The 18,069-nt window shown below is 36.6% G+C and overlaps 1 long non-coding RNA gene across 1 annotated transcript in view; it reads right to left on the reverse strand.

The window, feature by feature from the left end:
• Nucleotides 1–424: 424 nt before the first annotated feature.
• LOC134759527 (uncharacterized) overlaps nucleotides 425–18,069 on the reverse strand; it is a 29,114-nt gene continuing 11,469 nt past the window's right edge. The window contains exons 2-3 of the long non-coding RNA XR_010135811.1: nucleotides 3,040–3,082; nucleotides 425–885 (exon numbers count right to left, since the gene is read on the reverse strand). This is a non-coding gene — a long non-coding RNA (uncharacterized LOC134759527). The remainder of the gene's footprint in view (nucleotides 886–3,039; nucleotides 3,083–18,069) is intronic.

The following is an 18,069-nucleotide window of genomic DNA, read 5'->3' on the forward strand; positions in this document are numbered from 1 at the left end:
TTTATTTAGAGACAGAGTCTGGCTCTATCACCCAGGTTGGAGTGCAGTCACCTGAATCTCAGCTCCCTGCAATCTGTGCCTCCCGGGTTCAAGCAATTCTCCTGCCTCAGCCACCCGAGTAGCTGGGACTACAGGCACGTGCCACCATGTCCAGCTAATTTTTGTATTTTTTGGTAGAGATGGGGTTTCACCATGTTGGTCAGGCTGGTCTCAAACTCCTGGCCTGAAGCTATCTACCCACCTCAGCCTCCCAAAGTGCTGGGATCACAGGTGTGAGCCAGTGTGCCTGACCACAAAGTTCTATGTATTACTTATTAGTCATACATCCATTCACGCATTCATCTATTATTTCAACAGTTTCTTACAGGTTTACCCTGTGTCAGTTACTGTACTAAGTTCTGAGAATACAACAGTAAAAAAGACACGGCCCCTGCCCTCTAGGGAGTCCTCACAATGCAAAGGTAATGTAATATAAGAAGAATATGGGAAAGGCAGCAAATCTGTTCATGAGGAAGATTAGGGAAGATGGTGTTTTTTGGTTTTCTACAGAGATGAGGTCTTGCCATGTTGCCCAAACTCATCTTAAACTCCTGGGCTCAAGCAATCCTCCTGCCTTGGCTTCTTAAAGTGCTGGGGTTACAGGCATGAATCACTGCACTGGACCTTAGGGAAGATGTTCTGAAACAAAGAAATAGCTTAGCATCTTGATCAATGGTTTTCAAATTTTAGGGAACTCTTTAATTCTACAGCTGTAAAGCAGCCAAGAATCTTCATGTTACACAATTATCACAGGTGATTCTAATGCAGAGGTCTTCAGAGTACTCTTCAAAAAAAAAAAAAAAAAAAAAGTATCTTGGCTGCATTGTATTCCTGTATGTGTTATTCCTGAAAACCAAAATGCAGTATTAATTATTTTTTTTTGCAATGAGAAGCATAATTTGATAACTGCATTACAGAGAAAACCATCATTCACTTTTATTTTCCTCCCATAAAAAGAGTGTGAGATTTTTGTCATGATGTTCAACAATCATTTGTTGAGCTATCAAAGGGTTTGGCTCAAGACCCACCATTACTGTGAAGATTTGAGCCATGCTAATGGTCAAAAATATTTTTGTAGAAAAGAGTCATGAATTTTCTTGAGAATTTGAAAATGGATACATAAGAAAATGCATATAATTGTAATAAATAAACAGTATACGGATTTAGAGCACATTCACTTTAACAGAAAATTTCACTCCATTTCCTTAGCTTAGTAATTATTTTTCTAAAGATGTAGGTGTTTAGTAACATTTTAAAGAACCTGTTTTTAAAACACTGAAGCTGACATTTTTTAATTAACATTTTATTAGAACACAACCTAATTTATAAATCTGAACCATGAAGGACCCAGCAGATAATTATAGTCTTGAAGGCGCTTCTAATCTACCTTAATGGTATTGTATCAACCAATCAACCAGGGACCATGTTTAAATTTTTAAACAGCCATTAAATAATTAAACAGCATAACAAATTATGTTTTGGATAACTGTCACAGCCTAATTTTTTGAGCATTCTTTAAAAAAAAACTATAAATTGTTCATTAGAGGTACTTCTGAAGCCAAAAATGCTAATGCAAGTCACATGGAAATCCTAAAAGGAACTTGGCATGAAACAGGGAAGGAACTTGCTGCTGGAAATAGCAGATTAAACAAAAACTTAATCAATGTGGCTATAACTGAAGCATATGTACTTAGACACAGCAGACTTTTATGGTAAACACACTAATGGTCTAACTTTCTCTGTTCACATCAATTTTATATGCTTTCATAAATGCCTTTGTTTAACCAATTTTATCATCAATTAAACTACACCTTGCTGTGCCATGAATAAAAAGAACACTTCGTGACTTTTAAAACACCAGGCCAAGTGCTGCAGAAAAAAATATTAATCTTTGCATCCTATATCCTATCTTTGTTGACACAAATTCCTTTGTCCTACAACTGAAAGAAAACAGTTAGATGTTTTATAGTGATTGCCACTGTGCCTGTTTCATGGTGCATTTTTTCCTGAGATGTGTTTGAGAAATTTTAAGGTGGTGCTTATTATTTCCTTCTTGGATTCCATTATTCTGTGTTCCAAGTAACATTAAGTATTCATTAAATCCCAACATTTATGTGATGAAGACGTTATCACATTCTCTGTATTGCTTGTTCTTTTTTAGTGTTTTAAAAATATTGTTTTTCCATTTACATGACTTTAATTCAATCCCACATAATAAAATCATCTTTGGCTGAGAGGGTATAAAGGCAAAATTCCTATAATCACACAAGACTATACATTTTATATGGCAGGCCTAACTGTACTTTTTAGGAAATAAAATGTGCTGGGGTTCTTTATTTTGAGGTTGAGCCAGATGGGAACATGGCCCAAGGAATCTAGAAAGAATTAAATCTGAAATGCTTAATCAGCTTCAAGTCTGTTTACCAGCATTGTAGCTCAACTGAAAAATAAACTCTAGTTGCAGGAACATGAAATTTATTGCACCAGTTCAACCAAAACAGCTGCTTAATTCAGTGACTATTTCAGTTAAATCATTTATTTGACTGGGCCAGAAGACAGAGATTGAAGCAATAGGTGTCAGTGAACTTGGTTTCTGGTGCCAGTTGCCACTACCAGTTATGTGGCTTTGGGAAAACATGTCACCTCTTTGTGCCTCCATTTTCATAAAATGACAGGAATGACATTCAGTAATCCCTAACATCTCTCCTAGATGGAAAATTCAATAAGTCATTTAAAGCTGTTATTCTATTAGGATCATTAAAAGGCAAATCAGAAAAGAGGATACTGAGGAAGGACATCAAAGACCTTCGCCTGTTGACATGGATCTACTCCTTCTGGTATAAAATATTGACTTATTCCAGACCACAAAGCTTACTCATTCATGGGTTGACATCTTCGCAACATCCTCGGGTTAGGTATGAAATGAAACCTACTCCAACCTTTCTAAAGCAAATATACAAGACCTCATAGTGTAGCTGTTTTAAAACATTAGATTCATACCTGGGAGTGCGCCAGTGCTGTAGCCTCTTCCTCCCTGGGAGTACTGCAAAGGTAAACAAAAAATAAACAAGATAAATGGAGGATACAGGAGGGTAAGGGGAAACGCAGGAGTGTAGCTCTAATTACCATCTGCAAATGTGCATATATCTGCAGGTGCCAGGGTCTATGAATTAAAAATCTCCATAACCAATCAACCAAAAGGAGAACATTTTCACACATAACATGTGAAAACCATATTACACTTACATTTTTAACTTGTCTTGCTATATATATATATACATATATACACATATACATATGAATTTAACAAAATGAGTTGTAATCTTCAGAATGTGACTATGGTTGCTTCAATAAATGCTAAACATAGAAATTTTAGGGCTAGGTTCACCCCTAATTTCATCCCAGAGGGCTATTGATATTAATATTTTCTGCACTGTATTAGCATGGAGTATAACTCTAAAATATTTCCTTGTGGGAAATGAATATTTTAAAGATCCAGCCCATTCAGTGAAACCATCATTTTCATTATAACTGATTTTCCTGTTAGACTGTGTATAGGTCTTGAAGCCTTAGAAATATCACAAGGTTTTTCACAGCACAGAGATTCCATATTCAACATATAGTACACTGAAATCCAAATTGGATTTTGAAATGTAACATTTCAAAACCAGAAGCAAATAAAAACATATTATTCACAGAAGGATTTCTCAGAGGGCAATATGATAAAGAGGAGATGTCCTGGGTGGTTTTACTCCCAGTTCTAATATAAACTCTGTAAACTTGGGAAATTAACTAAATTTCAAGGAGCTCAATTCCATCATCTATAAAATGGGTATGATAATACTTTCCCTTCCTGATAACAAAAGTAGTATTGAGATCAAGAGAGCAAATTGATGTGAAATATAATACTTAGCCCACCCATTTTAGACCACACTTTGCTAAATTGCGGTGTTCACCTAACTTGGTCTATTCATAGCAACACTGTTATTAAAATTGTCACTTGGGGGTTCAGTTATTTTAGGTGTCATTAACAGCAACAGAAGGAGGTTTTTAATGATATGAATGATTGAGAATGTATATGCTATAGAATGAGAACAAGAAATAGTTCACCCTAAGTTAATTATGTAACAAATAAGTATAGTTCTGGTATTAGCATTCAATTTCTCCTCATTGGAGAGTTGGCCATTTCTCTGCCTTATGGGATCCGGAACCCTTCTCTTTCTATCTCCCAATTTTGCATATCTCTTAGTGTTTGTCCTCTGTGTTTCCTATAATTACCAGACTGGTTGGCATGGTGAGTTCCCTATATCTGGTCATTTGTACTTTACAGATAATTTCTGGATTCCATGGAATTTGCATTGGCAAGTTCCACTTTCCTGGTGTCCTTTGAGAAACGGGAATGCTGGTTCTTTCCTATCGGGAATGGAGTTTCTGCTGACTGTGCTTCCTGTTTTGCTTGGTTTTTATTTTTGTGATTATTATGTGTTAAAAGTTGTATGGGATTCCCTTGGATGCGAATATATACCGCCCCTGAGGCGTTTTACTATGAGGAACACTTAACCTGTCTCTCTATCCCTCCCTGTCCGATACTGCATTTCTCTACACTGAGTTGTGAGAATAGCAGGGGTCGGATAGGCCCATTTTGGGCAAGATAAGAAAATAATTAACTTGAGTGACTTGACAATAGTTCCTCTGTTACACCAAATTTACGGAATCCAAGGTACTTCCTGGATCCCTTCTTCATGACCATTATCATTATAACTGTCATTTATTAAGTATCTACTATGTTCCAGGTACTTCAAAGCTGTAATCTCATAGAATCCTCATAAAGATTCTGCTACTGGCAGGTCTTTGTTCTTAGAGCTCCCAAGATGGTGGCAGACCACTCCCAAGATGGTGGCAGGCCACTCCCAAGATGGCAGCAAGCCTGTTGTTCTCTGACCTGGGGTTCTTGGCCTCACAGATTCCAAGGAATGGAACCTTGGGCCACGTGGTGAGTGTTATTGCTCTGTTAGAAGCCGTGGGTCATGGAAGAGAACTGTGGAACCCAGCGACTTGTGTTCAGCTCAATTAGGACGAACCCAGGCACTTAGCCACTCAGGAACAATGGCGAGCCTCTAGCCCGATTGGCAGCAGCAATGGGTGTCTCCCTGGATCAGAAGCACAGTGGACACCCTGCCAGATCTGGAGGCATGGAAGTCAGCAGCGGGTCTGCGATGGCAGCAGTCAACAGTGGTGGATGGCGAACAAAAGCTCAGCTCGAGCTGGAATAAACATGGACCGAAGCGTGTGCAGTTGCAAGATTTAATAGAGTAAAAACAGAGCTCCCATACAATGGGAGGGGACCCAAAGTGGGTTGCCACTGCTGGCTTGAATGCCTGGGTTTATATCCCGATCATTATCCCTCCCCCGTGCTCTCAGGCGATAGATGATTGACTGTTTCTTTACCTCCTGCTTTTAGCCTAATTGATATTTTAGTGAGCTCTCTTTACTACCTGATTGGTCGGGTATGAGCTGAGTTACAAGCCCCGTCTTTAAAGGTGGGTGGGGTCACCTTCCCCAGCTAGGTTTAGGAATTCTTAGTCAGCATAGGAAATCCAGCTAGTCCTGTCTCTCAACTCCACAAAGTATCATATCTTACAAATGTGAAAATGCACACATAAAGAGATAACTTCCCTAAAGTGACAAAAGTAGGTGTGGTCAGGACCATGTTTTAATCCCAGTGTTATCTGCTTGGGCCAAAGCCCTTGATTTAATCACAGGCCTCCATCATGCCCTTTGTCCACTACATCATGGACATTTATAACCACTCAGGACTCAAATGCTTAACTATTTAATGTCTATTTTTATGGCAGCTTTTTTTTTTTTTGGCAAAGTTAAAGATTTTAATTAAAGTTCAATTAAGTTTTATTTCCAAAACGTACACTTGCCTTTGGTCACATCTTTTTAGCAATACAGTGATGGAGTCTTCCATTTAATTCCTTAAAAAAATGTTAACAGTGCGTGTTCTTAGCATCACAAGTTCTGAGTGACAAGCGGCATTAAAAGACATTTAGTTGATGCCTGAATTTCCTCTGCAACATCTAACAAGGCTCACCTCTGTTTGAACAAAGCATCTCATTCCCTCCTCAGAAAGTGGGGGCTGTAAGATTGAGTCTCTGGTTACTAGGCGAAAAATGTCAGTATTAGATTGGCAAGGTAGGTGTTGGCCCAGCCAAGTCATATGGAATCAGTATCTGGACATGTGACATACTTTAGTTACTAGGATTAGGGTTGAAAAATTTATTTTGTCTTTCCCTCATCTGTTGAGAGTGTTAGCCACTAAAATACAGGAATGTAAACGTCCAACAGAGTTTTCTATTCCACCCTTTGCATTCTTCCCCCAAGGGGAAAGTGTCTACCTTGGACTGGCAGGATTCCAAAAGACGGAGCTTTTCCAAAAGACATTATTGAGCCGTTATTGATGATTAGCAATGATAATAAGCTAATGTTTCTTTATACACTATCAGGCACTGTGTTAAGCATTTTTAAGGCATTCTTTTATTCACTCCAATGAAAGTGAAATACCATCTACGGATGTGATGAGGACTAAATGAGATAAGACAGAGCACTTAAAACCACTCCTGTCTGGGCATACTGTAAGCCTCAGTGACTACAGCCATGATTATAATCAGTGACTGTATTTCCTTACTCTTAAAGCAGAGGCAGGAGCAAGCTGGTGGAATCACTCTCAATATTAACTCACATTTTTTACCTGATACCATTTCCAATCTTCTGTGAAATCCTATCCAGACCCTGTACTGACTCCCCCGGCAATTTCAACAAGAAATATTCTAGCTTTCACTGCCGATTTGTTTTGGTAGAGGCTGATCTGCAGTCTGAACATAAATGAAAGGGAATCCACCCGCAATAATAAAGAGTGAGCCTGGCCCATCATGATCAGAGACTGGCCCCTAACATGTTGACACAACGGCTGAACTATTTGAACACTGGAATGAACAAGTTGCAACAACTCCTGCACGTCTCAGGAACTAATGTACGGACAATGACGTGCATTTTGCTAACAGAATCCTGATAATATATTGCAGGAAAACTCACAGCCCAGCCGATAACACTCAGCATTAATTTGTTTACCCAAAAATTAGAGGAAGGAGAAGTTGGTGATTTGCAAAAAAAGAAGTTTTGGTAACAAGCGTAATGTTGGTGTGGAATTTTCCTAATTGAATTGCCAAATCTCTACCCACCACTAATCTTAATTTATAATAATGCTTCCATCTGTCTCATCTCCAGCATAGGAAATGGGAAGAGTGTGGTCTCTGCCTTAACGTGGTAAGAAGAATATCTGCAGGTAGTAGGTAATCTTTAAATTACATGTGTGATACTGGGAATTGAATATAAGCAAATAAGGAAGCTCATTACTTTTCCAGATTTCAATCAACTGTATATTTGTAAAAATGCTTTCAGTTAGCAACATTTTGAATGGTAAAGGGATTGAAATTTACCTAAAAGAAAACCTTTTATAATGGTTTAGCAAATTTCAAGATTATCTAGGGCAGTCTGCATGGCCCTCAGATCACAGTGAATTAGTAATTTCTTGTGCAGAAATTGTCAAAAAACAGGAGGAAGTCAGGTGCATATCTAGAAACATAAAAATTGGGAATAACACAAAAAGGAAACCTTGACTTCCTACTAGGTATATTAGGCATTTAATTTAAAACTTTATTTACTTTTTAAAAATTAACACAATACATGTTCACAATTCTAAAAACTCAAATACAACAAAACTTTTAATATAAACTTCTTACCCTCTCATTCCAAATTCCATTCCTTACTTTCAAATATTTCAGCAGTTTCTTCTATTTATTTCCATATTTGTATACTATATATATATATATGTATAGCTATTTCTTGATTATTTTGAAAACTTACTGACCACTGAATAATGACCTCCTCCAGATAAAATGAGGATATCTTTCTTTTACATCAACTCCTGTCCCCATAGGCTTAATGTGATTATATAAAAATTTCTAGTTAAATCAGTAGAACTGGGACAGGCCACAAAGGCTGATCCAGGCTGAGAAATTGGAGAGAATAATGATTTTTTTCTTGGCTAAAGTTGTGTAACCTTGGAATTACTATCAAAGCAGCAAAAATGCAATGCAAAAGATCCACCTAAGCATCAGGCTATATATGTATCAACTCTGGCTCTTGGTACCTCCCTTGGTTCTTCTCCCAAGGTGCAGCCTGGGTTCAAGGTCCTAGCAGTCCACACATTGTGAGGACTCCTCTAGATCAGACCAAGCAAGGCTGTGAGGTCATTGCTGCTGAGCTGGCGTTGGTGATGGTGATAAGCATTAGTGCCACGCCAGCACTCCAGAGCTAATACACTATTATAATATATTGATTGGGCTATAATATACAGTTTTAAAATTCTGTCTAAATTTTTTTAAATCTATAAATTTAAAAAAAGAATTATTCTTTATGTTGATTTCCTGAATACTAAAAATAGTATAAGGACAACAATTATTCTTGGTACTATTTATGTAATTTAATCATTAAAAGCTACATGTAGATCTAGTATCATGACACCAGAAATTTTCCAAAGAATTTTTTTTTTTTTTAAATTTGAGACAGGGTCTCACTCTGTTGCCCAGGCTGGAGTGTGCAATAGCACAATCATGGCTCACTGCAGTCTTGAATTCTTGGGCTCATGTAATCCTCCCATCTCAGCCTCCCAAGTAGCTAGGACTATAAGTATGCACTATCATGCCCAGCTAATTTCTAAATTTTTTGTAGAGAAGAGGTCTCGCTACATTGTCCAGGCTAGTCTTGAACTCCTGGCCTCAAGACAGTCTGTCTGTCTATCTATCTATCTATCTACCTATCTATCTATCTATCAGAGACAGGGTCTCGCTATGTTGCACAGGTTGGTCACAAACTCCTGGCCTCAAACAATCCTCTTGCTTTGGTCTACCAAAATGCTGGGATTACAGGCATGGGCCACTATGCCTAACTTAAAAAAAATAAATAAATAAAAATAAAAATAGACTATTTTAGAGCAGTTTTAGGTTCATAGCAATACTGGATGAAAGGTACAGAAATTTTCCATATACTTCCTTCTCCTAGACATGCATTAGCTTCCCTCATCATCAACATCTCCCACCAGAGTGGTATGTTTGTTAAAACTGATGAACCTGCACTCGCACATCATGATCCAAAGTCCATATTTACATCAGGTTTCACTCCTAGTGTTGTGCAGTCTATGGGTTTAGATAAATTTATAATGACATACATCTATCATTACAGTATCATACAGAGTAATTTCACTGCCCTAGAAATCCTCTGTGATCCACCGATGGTCTTATTATGTTTTTCCAAAAAACTGCCTACAATCTTCTTTAAAGCTATATTTTAAATAGTTAATGAATTTGACATTTCTGACAACCTTTATTGACTTTTTCTCTGTTGATCATAAAAGCCATAATATTTTTACTGAGAAAATACTCTCATATGTGCTGAGGTATTTTGAAACTGCAGAGTCAATTCTGCTCAATGAAGGATATTCTTAAGGGGGTTATTGAATTGTATAAATATTTTGGTCTAATTATTTTAAAGGTACTATATCATACCCTTTATTCAGAGTGCCTCCTTTTTTTTTCAAATACATTTTCAGAGACAAAATACATTGAATAAGTTTTTTCTATCTGCAATTATTTTAATGTTTTGCCAATTTTGATGCTGCAAAAATCATAGGCTTCTTAGTTTTATTTCATTCTCACATGTAATATAAATTACCATTTTAAAGTAGAGGTCCTTGAAAAGATTTTTCTTGCAAGTTGAGATATTTAAAAACACAGAATTTCAAAATTAAATTTTGTTCACCAGGCAAGTTACCATTGTTTAATTTGCTCTGTTCCTTCCTTGCTTTTGTAAGAATAAATTATGTCTATCTGAAAAAATTGTTTTTAATAACTATAATCACTAAAAACTTCGAGAGCCAGTTTGGTGCTCCATTTCTTTTGAATATTTTGATTAAAGTTTTTCTAACTATTTTTGAAAATTTAGAGTTCTCATTTTGGTATTATTAAATTTAGACTTCTCATTTGATATTATTATTAAAAAATAGTTCTTCAAAGGCTTAAATATTTATAAAATCTAATTTAAGATAAGCAACAAAGAGAGAAAATAGATACTTCCAGAATATAATTTTTTTGTTTAACTTTCTTAACAACAGCTTCATATAAACAAATACGTTTATATATATTTTAAATATATAAAAATATCTATATATATTTGAAGTGAACCATAACGTATTTGTTTATATGAAGCTGATGTTAAGAAAGTTAATAAATATATAAAAAGTTAATAAATATATAAAAAATATATATACTTTATATATATTTATATATAAAACTACTTTATATATATTAAACTGCTTTATATATAATATATAAATATATATAAATATGCAAACTACATATATATGTATATATATGTGCTCAGACCACAGATATGTAACTATATATAAATATATAAACTACTTAATATATGTATGTTAAACTATTTGTAACTTTTGACAACTATAGCTTTGATTTTCCTGCTGCTTATTTAAAAGCAACTATGGATTATGTATGCACTATGATAGGCTTTGGCTTTGGCTCTGTGTCTCCACCCAAATCTCATCTTGAATTGTAAGTCAAGAATTGGGGTTTGAGAACCTCCACCTAAATTTCAGAATATGTATGGAAATGCCTGGATGCCCAGGCAGAAGTGTGCTGCAGGGGCGAGGCCCTCACAGAGAACCTCTGCTAGGGCAGTGCAGAAGGGAAGTGTGGGGTCAGAGCCCCCACACAGAGTCCCTACTGGCACACCACCTAGTGAAGGTGTAAGAAGAGGGCCACCGTCCTCCAGACCCCAGAATGGTAGATCCACCGACAGCTCTCACTGAACACCTGGAAAAGCCACAGACACTTAATGCCAGTCAATGAAAGCAGCCAGGGAGGCTATACCCTGCAAAGCCACAGAGGCAGAGCTGCTCAAGACTATGGGAACCTAACTCTTGCATCAGTGTGACCTGGATGTGAGACATGGAGTGAAAGGAGATCATTTTGGAGCTTTAAAATTTGACTTCCCCACTGGATTTTGGACTTACATGGGCCCTGTAATCCCTTTGTTGTGGCCAACTTCTCCCATTTGGAACAGCTGTATTTACCCAATACCTGCACTCCCATTGTATCTAGGAAGTAACCAGCTTGCTTTTGATGTTACAGGCTCATAGGCAGAAGGGACTTGCCTTGTTTCAGATGAGACTTTGGACTGTGGACTTTTGGGTTAATGCTGAAATGAGTTAAGACTTTGGGGGGCTGTTGGGAAGGATGATTGGTTTTGAAATATGAGGACATGAGATTCGGAGGGGCCAGGGTGAAATAGTATGGTTTGGCTCTGTGTCCCCACCGAAATCTTATCTTGAATTGTACTCCCATAATTCCCATGTGTTGTGGGAGGGAGGCTGTGGAAGATAATTTGAATCATGGGGGCGGTTCCCCCATACTGTTCTCATGGTAGTGAGTAAGTCTCATGAGATCTGATGGTTATATCAGGGGTTTCTGCTTTTGCATCTTCCTCATTTTTCTCTTGCCACCACCATATAAGAAGTGCCTTTTGCCTCCTGCCATGATTCTGATGCCTCCCCAGCCACGTGGAACTGTAAGTCCAATGAAACCTTTTTCTTCCCAGTCTCAGGTGTGTCTTTATCAGCAGCATGAAAATGGACTAATACACACTATAACTAATTCCAGGTAAATTTCTGCTCTATGAGTTTCATTATTTGCTTTGCTAAATTTCATATCACATTATTACTGCAGAAGCAAACATTGTATCTTCAATGTAGAACCTTTTAATTGATTTTACAATAATATTCCTAATAATATTTGGCATTTTGCCTTTATTATAAAATGCAATTCCAAATGGCTCATTTTGATTGTATGAAAGAAACCCTTCTATTATTGGAATTCACTAATTTTTGTTTAACATTCAATGACATTGATATAAAATTGACATAATTGAACTCTAGGAAGTTTATATTCTGCTAATGAAACCAATACTTAAAAAAACTTCCATCTTTAACATGTATAAAAAAGATTTGAAATTATAAATGAGCAAAATTAACTTAGTAGTTGTTTGATCTAAATGAAAAGTCATACACCATGGAGTGATAGGCAAATGCACTTTCTTTAGTAGCACATGTTAAATTGTCATCTTCCGGTACAGTTTGGTTTAATTAATAACTTTTGAAATAGATGCTGATATTTATTAGGTTTGTGTCTTCTGGCTGTCATGTGATTAATAGTATTACTATGGCTTCTATGATAAGAAAAAAAAGGTGATAGTGTGGATTAGTGTTCAGTCCACATTTACTTTCTCCCCTGATTGATGCTGGATTATTCATATGACATGCTTTAGCCAATGGAATGTGGCAAATCTGACAGGAGTCAAATCTTTACATGTTATGTGATCTTACTTGTTTGCATTCTCCTATAATCTTCCATGAAAAGATCATGGCAGGCTGGACATGGTGGCTCACACTGGTAATGCCAGCACTTAGGGAGGCCAAGGTGGGCAGATCAGTTGAGCCCAGAAGTTCGAGACCAGCCTGGGCAACATGGTGAAACCCTGTCTCTACAAAAAATACAAAAATTGGCCAGGCTTGTTGGTCTGCACCTGTAGTCCCAGCTACTTGGGAGGCTGAGGTGGGAGGATCATCTGAGCCCAGGAAGTCGAGGCTGCAGTGAGCCAAGATTGCACTACTGCATTCCAGCCTGGGTGACAGAGTGAGACCCTGTCTGAAAAATAAATAAATAAATAAATAAATAAATAAATAAATAAATAAATAACCTAGCTGATTCCTTTCTCAGTCAGCCAAACCTCAATCTGCAGACTCTCGAGGATAAATATAAATGCCTGTTTGCAAAGCCACTGTGTTTCAAAATCATTTATACACAACATTCTGGTGACAGTGCTAATACAGATGGGAAATGTTGACAAACATTTTATGCAAGTTAGCTATTCATCCCCTCAAGTTTTCTGAAAAAAGGAAATTAAGCACATCATTTTTAATTAAACATAAACTTTTCTTAGTTTTGTTGTCTAGGGCTAAAAGAGCTTATTGCAAAATAAAAAAAAATTATCTAACAACAAGATAGTTTTAGATTTCTGAAATAAACTAAATGACAAAACCACTGTAGGAAATGTATTAAGACCACTTTTTATGTGCTGTTCATATAAGTGCAGACTCTATTGCCCACACATATCTGGCCTATCCTTAACCTATATTTCCCACATTGCCACTGCCTTACCTCCTGGAGACTTCACACATCTTGCAGAAACAGAACAACTAGGTGTTACACAGTGGCTAGCAGAGTCCTGGCATTCAATATTACCTCTGACTAAAAAATGTGAGTGTCAGAGTGCATTTCCTTTTCTTGTCAGCAAGAAATGCTGTCCTCTGACGGAAAAAAAATTAGTTATATTGCATCATAAAGGGTAAAGACAGCAGGATCACTTGAGACCAGGAGTTCAAGACTAGCCTGGTAACATAGTGAGACCCCGTCTCTACTAAATGAATGAATAAATAAATAAATAAAATAAAGCAGGCATGGTGATGCATACCTGTAGTCTTAGCTACTCAGGAGGCTGAGGCAGAAGGATAGCTTTAGCCCCGGAGTTTAAGCTTACAGAGAGCTACAATCACACCACTGCACTCCAGCCTGGGCAACAGAGTAAGACCTTGTCTCTAAAAAAAAAAAATTAAAGACAAAAATTTAAAAACAAAAAGGGTAAGGAAGAGAAAGATGGGTAATTGCTGATAGTCATTCAGGTTTAACCATGTATTAAAGTGAGTATACTGCTTATTACAAGTGCATCTCATGTGCTTTAGATGAAACTTTTAGCAGCAGCTGCAACTACAAAACAGAGGCCTATAAGACCATCATGGATTATTTTAATGCAATTAATAATCATAATTTGTTAAGAACTGATAAATACTAGACAAATAAAAAGGCAAATATGATTCTAGGACAAGTGTATGTTGGGATCATCCCAGGCAAACCATGATGGATGGTCAACCTATTTATATGTGACCTGTTTTTTCTCTCTGGATGTCTTTAGAATCTTATCTTTGGCTCTGGTGATCCGGATGGTCATGATAATATGCTTGGCGTGTATCTTGTTTTTGTTTGTTCTATTATGTAAGGGCTCATGATCGTCATTTAAAAAAATTATCTGACAATTCCTTCCCTCTGTTTTTTCTGGTCTCTCTAGGATTCATCCTTGTCATAACTCATGGATACGTCTCTTAGACTGATCCTCAGATTTTCTTTTCTTTCATAATGTTTTCATATGATTGTACTGTTTTACTTTCTGGGAGATCTTCTCGATTTTATTCTACAAGTGTTTAATTGAATGTTTTAGTTCAGCTAGCATATTTTAAATTTCCTATGTTCATTCCTGTTCTGATGATTGCCTTTTTATAAAGCATTCTTTCTCTCTCTGAGGACATTAATTATGATGTTGTAAAGATTTTTTCTACTTTCCACACTATTTCTGTATTCTATGATTTCTCTGTTTATTTGGTTTGGTTCCTTATGTTTTTCTCTCAAACTTCTGGAGGTATATGTTGTCTCTCTGAATCTGTGAGGGACTAAATAGCTACCTGGACATACTCTGTGTGTGAAAGAGGCTTTTAACTGGTCAACTTTACAGTAGGCTAATCTGGCAGGGATCCAGTATTTTGCTCTGGGAAACCAAATTTTCAGTATCTGTAGATACTTTTTCTTGGACAGGATACTCTAATTTCCCACCTAAGCAGTATAATCTTGATGTCTAGCATCTTGAAATACAATCAGAGAAGGAGGTTCATTTTTACTCTTCCGTGTATCAACTTTTATGTAATGCTTCATTTTTGCACCATTTTACGGGAGGACATCACATTACCCTCATGTGCCTGATCTCTCTTGACTCCAGAGTCTCTTATAAGGTATTCGGAAAATGAGCACTGTATCTCTTGCAGAGTGAGTAAGGAATAATCACTTGATGTTTAGGGGTAAAGGAAAGGATTTGGTATCTGATTGGTTCTTAAGCAGATTCTCAACAAGCTTCCAGTATTGCCTGCTGTAGTACCTAATGCTTCTAATGTCTGAGTCTCTCCAAGTTTTGCAATATGAATTAGCTACTTCTTGTTGGGTTTATCCTCTATTATCTAAAGTTTCAACTCTTTCCCTATTTTAATCAGTATTATGGTCACAGTTTAAATCAGTTATCACCCTTCCAGTTTCTAAAATTAGACTGACATCTATAATTTGCTTTTTTTCTCATTTCCCCTCCTTCTTTATGGATTTATAGATTATTTATTCTTTTTAACTTTGGTGAGGGTTTGGCAAGGAGCAAAGATAAATACACGTGTTCACTCTGCCATGTTTAGGGGGAAGTTTGTGCTAGCCTACTGCATTTAATCATTAGCAAGGTTGCTAGATTTAGCTAATAAGAATACAGGAGGTCTCAGTATAATTGTTTACTGCTGTCATACCAAATTTCCACAAATTTAGTGGCTTAAACACAACACACATTTATTCTCTTACAGTTCTGGAGGTCAGAAGTCCAAAATCAGTTTCAGTGGACTCAAGGTGAGGTATTTGCAATGCTGGTTTCTTTAGGAGGTGCTGAGAGGAGAATTCACCTCCTTGCCTTTTCCAGCTTCTAGGGGCCACCTATATTCTTTGGCTTGTGGCCCCTTGCCCCATCTTCAAAGAGTATCATTGTAATCTCTGCTTCTATCATCACATCATCTTCTATGACTCCTCCTGCGACTTCCGTCTCATAAGGACACTTGTGATTACACTGGGCCCACCAGACAATTTAGAATAATATCCTCATTGCAAGATCCTTAGCTTAATCATTTCTACAAGTCCCTTTGGCCATATAAAGTAACATTTACAGGTTCTGGGAATTAGACATAGACATATTTGGGGCTATTATTGAGTGTACCATGCTCAGTTAAACTGGAATTTCAGATAAATGACAAATATACATGGGGCATAATTATACTAAAATTTCTTCTGTTTTTATGAAATTTAAATTTAACTGGACATAGTATTTTATTTGAAAACCTATGCTTAGAACAAACTTACGGAATAGTTGGTATTTACAGTTTAGCAGTAAAAAAGTTGATATTGGAAAGGTTAAATAACATGCCCAAGTTCACACATACTTTAGTGGTAGGAGAAAGTTTTAAATCTAAATCTATTTGACCTCAAAGTTCATGCTTATTTCATCCATCTTTTCCTTGTTTCTTCCTGTATTTCTTTTTTTCTCTCTCTCTCCCTCCCTTCTTTTCTTCTTTCATTTTTTAAATTATACTTGCTGTAGACTGAATGTTTGTGTCCCTTCACATTCATATGTTGAATCCTAACCCCCAATGTGATGGTATTTGAAGGTAGGGCCCTTGGGAGGTGATTAGGTTATGAGAATGGAGACCTCATGATGGGGTTAGTGACCTTATAAAAGAGATCCCAGAGAGCCCCCCTTGTGCCTCCTGCCATGTGAAGTTACAACAAGAATATGGCAGTCTGTGAACCAGAAAGTGGAACCTCACCAGACACTGAATCTGCTGGTTCCTTGATTCCGGGCTTCTCGGCCTCAGAAACTGGGAGAAATAATTTCTGTGGTTTATAAGCCACCAAGTATAGGTATTTTATAATAGCAGTCCCAACGGACTAAGATAATACTAATACTTAAATACATTCTCCCTGTAAGATATAAACAGCTGCCCATACTTCTCTGACCACACAAGTTTGAATCTGAAACTTATGTTTCAGATCCAGTTTATTTTCCACGAATTGATGAAACATTAACAAAGTAAGAATTTCATATGGCTTAAAATATATATCACTTGGCATACACAGAGAATGAAGTGCTCTGGTTAATAAAATACTATAGTTAATAGAAAATCAAATATAAATCATAAAAGGAGAACCACTTTCCAAATATCTAGACAAAAACACATGATATTTAGGAGTATTTTTATATGGAGAATAATTTTTTCTTGGTGATCCAAGAGATATTTTAGGATCATAGAGGAACTCTGTATTTTTATTCTGAACACAATTAGTATGTTATAGATGTATTAATGTAATGGTAAGAGTAAACAGAGTATTCTATTAAACTCCAGTGAATACTAGAATTTCTTATATTAAAATTATTAGGATCTCATGTGTTCTGGTGATTTCTATTGTGTATGTCAGAGGCAGCAAATATGTTCTATACTAGATAGTAATTTCAGCTTCGTGTGCCTAACAGCCTGTTGCATTTACTCAGCTCTTCATTTTATACTAGAAAACAGCTATAGATAATATATAAGCAAATTAGAGAAGCTGTGTTCCAATAAAACTTTATTTAGAAAATGGGCAGTTGGCTGGATTTGACCTGAGGGCTACAGTTTGTTGATCCCTAATCTATATGCAGATGGTCCTTAAATTTCTACCACATTTTCTAACATTTCTCTTTAATCGTATAGTTATATTTCTAACATTAGCACCTTAAGCCTAAAAGATCTAAAACAAAAATCAGAATATATTTCTAAATCAGATGGCTGTACTACCAAATCTATTTCTCTTATAATTTCTCTTTCATCTTTTGTTCTCCAAAGTTCACTTCTCTTCTTTGCTTTCCAACTCTTCCAATAAGTTCTTAATTTTCTCGTTTCTACTTTCAAGATATGTTTTATGTCTGTCTTTTTCCTACATTTCCTTTGTTACTGTCTTAATTCAGGTTTTCATTAACTTGTCTGGACTCTTACTGTGGTCTCATATGTAGCATCTCTACTTCTGTAACCTTTCTGGTTCTTCATAGCTACCCCAGCCTGTTTAATCTTACCATAGCATAGGACTGAACGTAACACTTCTTAGCTCAGGAGACATCATAAGCTCCCGATTGTCCCAAAGCAATGGTCAAAGTCTTTCATAATCTGGATCCACT

This window comes from Pongo abelii, chromosome 10 (genome assembly GCF_028885655.2).
Source record: "Pongo abelii isolate AG06213 chromosome 10, NHGRI_mPonAbe1-v2.0_pri, whole genome shotgun sequence".
In the NCBI taxonomy this organism is placed as follows: Eukaryota; Metazoa; Chordata; class Mammalia; order Primates; family Hominidae; genus Pongo; species Pongo abelii.